Raw genomic sequence first — 11,697 nt, 5'->3', positions numbered from 1 at the left:
AATTTGCCCAATATGGACCACCTGGCATTGTTTTTGGCTAAAATGTGTTCTGAAAGGTTGATTCCCCCCTCCCCCCCTGCCCCCAGTGATTCATCAAAGCACATGTCATACCCATTTTTTAAGGACTTTGAATGTCACTCTTTGCAAAGTATTGCAGGGAAGACACTAAATATGGAGGTGCCTTGGGTATTAGTTTAAAACAATATTGTAATAAAAATAGTGGCGATCAGTCCATGGGGATCGAAAGGGCTATGTCAATAAGCACTGCCGACTACTCTATAAGTTTCTCCTGCCAACACGGAAAAGTGTAAATAACTTTAGTGCTTTGCTAAGTGAATTTGTAGATAATGATTCCTCTTTCTAGCTTTATCTACTTGCTAACGAGAAAGGTTGTCCAGAGCATGTTCAAAATTTGCACTTACAAAGATTATTATTTGAAAAATGAGCAAAGACATTATGTCAAATATATTTGCTTAAGACTAGAGGAAAATTTGAACTAACCGGATTATCCGGGCAAAAATGCACGGGTCATCCAAATCATTCCCCCAAAGCCCCTTTCAGTTCCAAGAAAGCTAGCAAAAGCAATTCGTGTTTAATTAATGTATGCTATATCTAGCGTGTTTACTTTAGAATTCAGCTTTGAAATGGATAGTGTAGCGTTCTATTGTTGTCCTTGGTGAATAATTCAGCATAGGGTATTTATTTTCATTTTACCAGGCATTTACAGTGAACCAGAGTGATTGGGCATCAGGAGACCTAAATTCTGCCTCAAACTTATTCCTCAGTAGAAAATAAGCTGAGTTTTTTCAAGCTTCAGTTTCTTCAGCTTTGGAAGGAAGGAAATATTTTTTATGTTCCCTTCTAACTCCAGCTTTCCTTGCCTTGGAGATTTTACACTCATGTAGAGGTTTACAAATAGCTCATAGCTTTTTCAGGAGGCAATTCTCTTCATCACAGTAGTGCACCATAATTAAGAGTACAACCACTGGAGATAGACTACCTGGATTTGACTCATAGCTTTACCATTATTTGCTCTCTAGTCAATAAAACAGGGATAATAATGTCATCCAATTCATAAGATATTAGGAAGATTAATAATTAGAAGGCAGTACATCCCATTTTTACCAAGTAAGTAGCAACCACAATGCTCAGTGGCAATAGCCAAAGCTTTGAGAGGCAGGAAAATATTTTAATATTAGATATACAAATAGGTTATTGAAATAGGAAGCATTTTTTTTTTGGTTTCTAGAAATTGGTAGAACAGATATCTTCACTGATCCTCATGCTGAAGATAACCTGAATGCTAGATAAAATATTAAAACATTTTTGCATGTATCTGTCCAATTTTCCCAGCACCATTTATTGAAGAGACTGTCTTGACTCCATTGTAAGTTCTTGCCTCCTTTGTCAAAATAAAAGAATGAAACATTTTAAAAATGTGTTAATGATCTGTCAAGAAATTTAAAAATATTTATTGTAAAGCAAGTGGGATAAAGTTCAATGAACATTAGGGCAACAATATTTACATATTCTCAAAATATCTTATTAATTGCAGAGGGAAAAAAGGCATCTTATTAATCACAAAGATAATGAGAGTAATTATGTGTTAGAGAAACCAGTAGTCACCTACTTAACCAACTATTTAAAAAAAATTAACACCACCAATAATGAAAGAGGTCTTTATTAGCTATGCCTTTGGTGTCATATCCAAGAAAGCATTGCTGAATCCATTTTTTTGTGAAGCTTTAATATCTTCTTCTGAGACTTTTATAATTTTAACTCTTACATTTAGATCTTTGGTTCATTTGAATTATTTTTTGCACATATTGCAAGATAAAAGTTCTACCACATACATTCTTTTGCATGTGGATATTCAATTTTCTAAAGACCACCAGTTGCAAAGACTGCCTTTTCACTATTAAATGGTCTTGACTCTCTTGTCAAAAAGCATTTGACTATCTATGTAAGTTTATTTTGATTTTTTGGGCTCGTGGTCTATATGTCAGTCTTTATACCAATACCACATTGTGATTGCTGAATCTTTATAATAAGTTTTGAAATTGAGATTTTAAAATTTGTTCTTTTTCAAGACTATTTTAACTATGTAGGATCCCTTGAGATTTTACATATATTTTAGAATATATTTTTCTATTTCTGAAAAAAAATATTAAGATTTGATAGGGATTACACAGAAATTATAGATTTATTTGGGTAGTACTGACAGCTAAATGATATTATCTTCCAACCCATGAACACAGAATGTCTTCTCATTTATTAATTTCTTTCAGAAACTAATAAATTTTGTAGCTTTCATTGTACAACCCTTTGCCTCCTTAAGTTTATTTCTAAGCACTTTATTGTTTGATGATATTCTAAATTGAATTTTTCTTAACTTCCTTTTCTGATTGTTCATTTTCAGTGTATACAAATGCAATTTATTTTTGTGTATTTGACTGATTTCTGCAACTCTGCTAAATTTATTTATTAGCACAACAGTGTTTTCTTGTGGTAACATTAAGATTTTTTTTACATATAATATCATGAAATTCCTTTCCAATTGGAATGATTTTATTTTTCCTTGCCTAATTACTCTGGCTAGGAATTCCAGTACCATGCTAAATAAAAGTGGCAAGAGTGATTATCATTGTCTAGTTCTTGATCTTAGAAGAAAAGCTTTTAGTCTTTCACCATTGAGCATGATGCTAGCTGTGGGGTTTTCATATATTACCTTTATTATGTTGAGGCAGTTTCCTTTTATTTCTAGTTTATTGGATGTTTTTATCATGAAAGAATTGAATTTTGTTGAATGATTTCTCTGCATCAACTGAGATGCTTGTATGCTTCTTTTTTACTTCACTTTGTTAATGTGGTCTTTTTCATTGATTGATTGTTATATCTTGAAATATCCTTGGATGACAGGAATAAATCCCACTCAGTCATGATTTTTAATCCTGTTATTATGCTGTTGAACACTGCTGGTATCTGTAGTTGTTTTTTTGTTTGTTTGTTTGTTTTGTTTTTTCTTTTTGTTTGTTTGTTTTCTCTGTAGTGTCTTTGTCTGAATTTGATATTAGGGCAATGCTGGATTTATACAATAAACTTGAAATGGTTCCCTCATCTTTAAATTTATTGGAGAGTTGGAGAATTGGTATTAATTCTTTCTTTTTTTATTTATTTACATTTTTTTAAAGTATATTTTATTGATTTTTTACAGAGAGGAAGGGAGAGGGATAGAGAGTCAGAAACATCGATGAGAGAGAAACATCGATCAGCTGCCCCCTGCACACCCCCCACTGGGGACGCGCCTTTGACCAGAATCGAACCCGGGACCCTTGAGTCCGCAGGCGGACACTCTACTGTGGCTATGAATAAGATGTATTTGTTTTTAGGAAAAATATACAGAAGCATTTCATAATTAAGAGGCATCATGTCTCAATTTATTATTTTTTTAAATATATTTTATTGATTTTTTACAGAGAGGAAGAGAGAGGGATAGAGAGTTAGAAACATCAACAAGAGAGAAACATTGATCAGCTTCCTCCTACACATCTCCCACTGAGGATGTGCTCCCAACCAAGGCACGTGCCCTTGACCAGAATCGAACCTGGGACCCTTCAGTCCACAGGCCGGTGCTCTATCCACTGAGCCAAACCAGCCAGGTTAATTTATTCTTAAACTAGAGGCCCAGTGCATGAAAATCATGCACTGGGGTGGTCCCTCAGCCCAGTCTGCGCCCTCTTCCAGTCCAGGACCCCTCAAGGGATGTCCACCTGCCGGCTTAGGCCCGCTCCCCTTGGGGATCGGGCCTAAGCTGGTAGTCAGTCATCCCTCTCGTAGTCCAGGGCTCTCGCAATTCAGGACCCCTCGCTCCTTAGCACCCGCCTGCAGCGAAAGCGGGGTAGGCTCCCACCACTGCCACTGCGCTCACCAGCCGTGAGCCCGGCTTCTGGATTAGCGGCGCTCCCCTTGTGGGAGTGCACTGACCACCAGGGGGGTAGCTCCTGCGTTGAGCATCTGCCCCTTGGTGGTCAGTGCGTGTCATAGCGACCGGTTGTTCCGCCGTTCAGTCTATTTGCATATTAGAGTTTTATTATATAGGATGTTTTAGACACAGAGACTGACAATGCAAATGTGGTAAAATGTTAACAGCTAGGAAATCTGGATAAAGACACATGAAAATCCTTGTTACTATGTTTGCCACTATGGCATATGCCTGAAATTATGTCACAACATTAATTAATGAAAGCAAAATTCAGAGACCCAAAATTAAGGACAAATTAGAAGGCAAAATTTAAATAGAGCATTAAAACTAAATTTTACTTTATGGATTTTCAGAAGGAAAATAGAGAGAAAAGGTATAGAGGTAAATACTAACTGAGAATTTTTCATAATTAATGAAAAATACCAACTTAAAGATTAAGATAAAAATTAATTAAATAAGTACAAAGAATTAATACCTGGACATGTTACAGTAGAACTGCAAGTTACCAAAGACAAAGAAAAATACTGAATATAGTGGATAGGAAGGAGTGGTCATCGTTACAGAAAGCTTGACATCTGACATTTATATGGCAACCATGTACACCAACAGCCGCATAGTAATAGATGAAATGAGTTAAAAAAAATAACCATAAACTTAGAATCATATTTAACAAACTGTCTTTCAAAAATAAGAAAGAAATAAGACAATTATATACAAACAAATTGAGCCTTTGCTAGCAATTGATAATTATAAATGATGTTTGAAATGTAGTTCTTTGGTAGAAGAATTTGATCTCAGATGGAAGACCTCAGATTCAGGAAGAAAGGTAAGCAATACTCATACTTATTTATATAAAAATAAAATTGTCATTAAAATAAAAATTGCAACAGAACTAAAATACATGAAAATTGCATATAAAATTAAAGGATGCTGATCATAGTTAAGCTATTCAATGCTCTTATATTGTTTAGAAGTGAAGTGAAGACTGAACTTCACAATTTAGTGAGTTTCTGTATCAATGATACATTTCCAATATAATCATCAAAAAACTAGAAAAGATAATATAAGTATTAAACTAAAGATAAATAAGAATAACCAATCAATTCAAAATAATTAAGGACAAAAAACACAAGAATGAGTAGACAAATACATTCAAAATAATATTAAAGATATAAAATATATTAGCATTGTAATTAATATATATATGCTAAATACTTCAGGTAATATACAAAATTCAAAACAGTGGCTAGCTCTGGGAAGTAGGTAATTATGATTCCATTTGTGTAAAATTAGAAAAATACATATGTTATATATCCCACAACAACTATATTGGTAAAAATATGAGTCAAAACCACAATGCAAAGCAAAAAAAAAGATAAAACTCAGAAGTGAGGCTATCTTCTGACAAGAAAATAGATTGAATTGGGGAAGAATATATGGGCTACTTCAGAATATGTTAATGTTTTTCTCTACACAGGATGTTGTACATAATATTATGCACATTGCAGTTTTATTTACACTTTGTGAATATTTTAACATTTTTCATATCTCAAACTATTCAAAAAAACCTCTTTTAAAAAGAGGTAACTCAGAAATAAAAGATTCTGGATGGATGTAGAATGTGTTGCGTTGCTGTTCTGGTGCTAGGTTGTGCTGTCACATTAAGGAGAGCTGTTTTTGATGGAGAAACCAGTGTGATTAGATAACAGTGCAAAAGCTTATTCTAGGTCAGACCTAGATGACCATTAAGTGCTACCAGGAAGCTAAGTGTGTAGATGGCAAAAATGCCTCCATTCTTCTCTCCTCCCTGGATTCCCTCCCTTTGTAGTGTTACTTTGCAGCTGCTCTCATCAAGAGGATGAGAACCCATTTGTCCAGTCTTGTACGGGGCTGGCCTGTGACTTGCTTTGGCCAATAGAATGCAGCTTAAGCAATGTTGGGCCAGTTCAAAGCACTTGCCTCAAGAGTCTTGAATGCTTTGTCTTGAAACCCTGACATCCATTATGTCAATCTGTCCAAATGAATCAATTGTATGATGAGAGACAGAAGCCCCAGTCCCTCCTAATACCTTAGCTCAAAACTGCAAAATGTGAGTGAGTGAGACCATTCTAGATTAGCCAGCCTGGCCTACCCACTGCAGAACCACCCACTGCTGACATAAGCATGAGTACGTTCAGCTGAAATTGGTGGAGCGAGGCTCATCAAAACCACCCTGTGAGCCACACACCTGTGAGAAACAAGCAAATAATTGTTTCTCATGAGTTTTGGGATAGTTTGTTACTCAACAACAACAAAATGGGTAATCTTAAAGCAAATATTAATCATAATGAAACTGATTCTATAATTCTACAAGCACTATTATATTTCCTTCTTTTTTTTCCTGAAATCATTCATAAATTATGTTTACCTAGTTATAATTTTATAAACCCATGAAACACTTAGAAGCCTTGAATATTTCTATTGCATTAAAAAAATCCCCATTTAGGAATATTTGAGACAAGAAAGTGTTCAAAAACAATAAAATCTGATAAACAGATTTTAAGTTACCTTTAAATTTTTTTAAGGAGCCCTAACCGGTTTGGCTCAGTGGATAGAGCGTCGGCCTGTGGACTCCAGGGTCCCAGGTTTGATTCTGGTCAAGGGCATGTACCTTGGTTGCAGGCACATACCCAGTGGGGAGTGTGTAGGAGGCAGTTGATCGATGTTTCTCTCTCATCGATGTTTCTAACTCTCTATCCCTCTCCCTTCCTCTCTGTAAAAAAATCAATAAAATACATTTTAAAAAATAATAAAATTTCTTAAGAATAAAATAGAAAAACTGGAGGGAAAAAGCACAGGTATGAAACTGCACTAGGCTAGGCTGATGTCCCTTGTCTTCATTTATGGCACCGTGGAAACCCTGCTGTACTGTGGAGCCACGGTGTTCATGAGAACAAGGAACAGGGGTGGCAGAAGTATTTTTAACAAAGTCATCAAGGCACTCATGAGGATAGCAAGTGTTACATGAACAGGCAGCATAACTTAGTATCTGCTCTAACACCATGCACAGCGTAATGTAAAAGGCATTCTCAGAATCCTGATTCTCCCACAGGGCACTCAACAGAGAATGAAGAAAAGATCACTGGCTCTGACAGCTGATTGGTGAATTAATTAGGTGTTGCACTTCTTTAGTGCTATTGTAAATTAAATGGGAAACACGTATTCAGAGACATAAAAAGATTTTAAGGATCCTAGGTGTCATGCAACAGTAGGGCCAAATGTAATCAGAACCCAGAGGAAGGCCCAATGCAAACAGGTTCACTAGAGACACACTGAGATTAATCTTACTCATCTCCTTTTCTGAGAGGAAAATAGGGACTGGGTGGCAAAATTATTAGGGCTCCAAGCAAAAGGAATCAATGCCTTTTTATTGTTCTCTAAAGTTTTCTTGATGCAGACTTGAAATTTATAAAACTTTTACCCATCCCTAAAGTCATGCCTTTTTACTTAACCCCTTAAGTGACAGGAGATTTTGAAGATAGCATAGAGAGGACCATGTTCACTCTGCAATCAGCATGTCCCTGTCATTGCTGTCTATGGTCTCTCAATAAATATTCTTTTGTTGTAGCCCTCGGTGGGCTAAGTACACCTTGTTATGTAACAGATTTATCAGTTGTGTGATCTTGAGCAAGTTATTTAATCTCTTCAGCCCTAAGCATCTTCATTGGCAGAACAGGGATAGTGATGCTCTCCATTTCACAGGGCTGTTATGGGGACTGATGACGAAGATCTTGGGAAGTGTTTAAAATGATGCCTGGCTCACAGTACATGTTATAAAAGTTGTTGCATGAATATTGATACAAAGATGTTCTCCTATTGCCCCTGAGATCCATTACCATTTAAACTTTTGATTGCTCAGTGGACAAAGATTTAGATTTCCAACATTCTGAATGAAAATGGGTCTTTCCTCAGAAAATACAGCTTTCACAGAGTTGAAGTACTAATAGAATTTCACACCTGGAGAATAGGAATGTGAAGATTTACTACATAGGGTGTCCCAAAAATGTATACACACTTATTATACATTATTAATCCCACGGGGTTAAATCAGAAAAGAGAGAAACATCAATTGAGCTACCAGCTGTTAAAGTGTGTTGACATTTTGGGGGGACACCCTGTATTTTCCTATTATCTTCTGTAAATGGGGAGAATTAGGAGATAAATATAAGGCAGAAATTATATCTATCAGAAACAAAAGGGAACACCTAATTCATCTCAAGCCTCCTTTCTGGTAACAGATTGTGCTGCAAGCAAGTCCAGGTGCCGTTGTGTGAGTAGCTTCCCTTGACCTGTGAGAGTGGCACACAGCAAATGCAAACCCAACTCTTACTTTAAGCAGAGCACCGGGAAGGGCCATATAGAGAATGTGAATCAAACACCGAAATAAGTCCTCCCCCTCAAATATTCAAAATACCTATTAAGAATAATTTATCATCTTCTAATATAACTTTGATCACTGAAAGTACATGTGGGTATAGAAAGAACACATAAAACATTTTAAAAAGTTATTCTTAACTTTAGTGCCTTTCCCGTCCTCTGTCTGCTATGCACTGAGGATAACTCTTGAGTCATTAATGATCAGTTATATATACTGTTTGCTTGTCACATATGAGTAATAAGTGGACATACTAGGGGCTCGATCCAGGCATGCTTTGGTTGGCCAAGAACTGTGGCTAAAGAAAGAAAAGAAAAATAGATCTGCTTCTTGGGAACTTTTTTTGTAAATTGACAACAGCTAACATTTACCAAGAATATGTGTGAATACATTTGGTGATTATCTTGTTTAATCTTCAAAACATCAGTAAACCAGAAGCACTGTAAAGAAAAATGAGGTGGCGTCCTAAGTAAATCCACCCTTGATTTGAATAGAGTTGGGATCCACATTTAGACTGTCCCAGAGCACTTATGCTTCATTCCCTATATGTCATTAGATTCATTTTACTTGACAGACATTAGACAAATTAGGTTCTGAGCTTCCTAGCACCCTAAACACACATGCGAATAAATCTAATGCATAATTCAGTGGAATCATACTTTAAAAATAAACAAGCTGCCAGCAGAAGCTTTGCTATCTGGAGTGCTGAGACTGGGAGGAAGCATGGCCCATGGTCTCCGCAATGGGGGAACCTTATAAAGAATGCAGAAAGCCACCCCACAAACAACACTACTCCAGCAAATGCAAGCATGCATCTCTAGCGTCTCAAACACAAGTCATTGTAAGTCGATTGCACTGATTCGAGCTGTGGTTGAGTGAAAACACTTCTACAGAGTAAATACAAAGATGGTGATCGTCTTGTTTAATCCATTGATAAAATGCAAGCTACATAGATGAATGAGTAGACTGCGTATCATTCAGGCAGTCCTCCCTCAATATTACATCTTGCCTCTACTTTGCTGATTAATACTGGCTGGCAGAAATTGTGATGTTCATGTTATATGATGAGTAACAGACTACAGATATTTGGTGTTACTAAGTCAGGACATATCTGTATGTTCAAAAGCATGCATAATCTTGGCATCTTCTCAGAAGCTGGGATGCCTAAGCAGAGCACTTACCTAAATAGGCTACCATTGTGTCCATGCAAAAAAAAAAGTGCAAAAGGAGATATCTTATAGCCAGCATCTAGATTTTCCTCAGGACAAAAACTCCGTGTTTTTTTTCAATACATAAACGAAAGTCTTATTGAAAGGATAATATCTCATTCTAGTCATAAAGCTTAACCATTAAAAAACAATAGGCATAAAATATTTAAACTTGCAGGTAACTAATAATTGTTGGGCTCTCATTCAAGGTCAGTGAAATGGGAAAGCATATAGTTCATAATAGTTGATTTTAAGTAATTTCTTCTTATTACCACTAGTACATGAGCCTCCATGAGAACATCATATTGTGAGCAATAGTTTTTATCATCCTCTTCTCACAGGCCAGTAAACCAAACCCCGGAGACCTCATGTACATTACCAAAAGTGCAGATGAGTGTGAACCCACCACAGGAACGCTGACACTCGACCTGGTATTGTGACCAGTAAACCTTCTGCCTCACTATTGGCAACTTACATCAGATAGATAAAATTCATAGATTTTTGGAGCCAGAAAGAATCTTGGGGACAGATGCAAACGATCATCTCTTCGAACACTGATTGACACATGCATCCCTGGTGAGAAGCAGTTGGACAGCCAACCACACAAGGGGCATCTTTAGAGGCAGGATTCACAACGCTATATGCAGCAGCCCATTCTATTTAGGAAGAAATTCTAATTTTTACATTTTTGCTTGTTTTTTGTTTAGTTAAATGAAATCCATACGATATTATTTTAAAAGTCTTTCCCATATTGGATCAGATTACACCCAAGTGTCTCAGGACCTCTTTGGAGTCACAGCTATAAAAGTCTAACCTCCCTTTTGTCTGACAGTGATGCAAATATTTACAGAGAATTGTTGTCATCTCTAACACTTGCAAGTCTTCCCTTCACAAAACAAGGTAAACTTAATATCTTGAAATCTTCAAATTTCCTCATTAGCATGTCTGCGCTGGGCAGTTATCCTTGAGTGTTGAGTGTTCTATGTCAACTTGTGGACATGGCTCACAGTTTTAGGAGTGTCCTTCTGTTCAGAGTACTGACCTATCTGACAGCCCCTTCTCTGTTCAATACGCCTGTGTTAATGCCATTCACTTTCTAATTACATGTTGGTCATCACACTGGTGACATTTACCTTTTAAACTTGAATCAGTGATTCTTCGTACAATAAGAATGTCTCAGCTATATTCACAATTTCTCACTGTTTACTAATGTAGATTTTCTTGAAAAACATTGTGATGGCTTTAAAATTGAGAAAACAATTTTATAACTTCACCAAAGACTCTCAGGAAATAAAGATTTGCACTGAGAATAGGTGAATTAAATAACTATAGATCGGTGTCAGCAGGGGTTGTGGGGGGCCATTGCTAAAATCTTCCTTTGTCATTTTAGATGAAGACTTGATGGTCCTTATCTAAAATGAGAAAGGGAAAAGAGAAAGAGCCAGTGTTGGGAGAAGAGGGGGCTGGAAATGGAAGTGAAAATTAGTGTAATTGTTAGGACAAGAATCTAGAGGATGCAGGATCTGTCTTTTCATTCTGCTTATGTTACATGCTTTAAACTTTTGTTAACTTCTCAGTGCAGACAAATTCTCATATGGCTTTGATGGTTTATAAAAATTCTATCAAAATCAAATGAAATGTTAATTTTTAAAAACCTCTAGTCATATAATAATTTAATAGTGTATATTTCATTTTTTTCAAATATATTTTATTGATTTTTTACAGAGAGGAAGGGAGAGAGATAGAGAGTTAGAAACATCGATGAGAGAGAAACACCGATCAGCCGCCTCCTGCACATCTCCTACTGGGGATGTGCCCGCAACCCAGGCACATGCCCTTGACCAGAATCAAACCCGGGACCTTTCAGTCCGCAGGCCGACGCTTTATCCACTGAGCCAAACTGGCTTCGGCTATATTTCATTTTTTGCAGATAAAATAAAATCACTTCCTATATGCTATCAAGGTACATCTAAACACAGTGTTCTTTGGGTTTACAATCAGGGATACATTGTAGGATTTCACATAAATTCAAGCAGGAAAAAGAGGTTAATTTGTCAGGATTACTTACACTGGCTAAAGGAACTATAAAAGAA

The sequence above is a fragment of the Myotis lucifugus genome, unplaced genomic scaffold, assembly GCF_000147115.1.
Source record: "Myotis lucifugus unplaced genomic scaffold, Myoluc2.0 scaffold_118, whole genome shotgun sequence".
Lineage (NCBI taxonomy): Eukaryota > Metazoa > Chordata > Mammalia > Chiroptera > Vespertilionidae > Myotis > Myotis lucifugus.
This window is presented reverse-complemented; position numbering follows the sequence as displayed.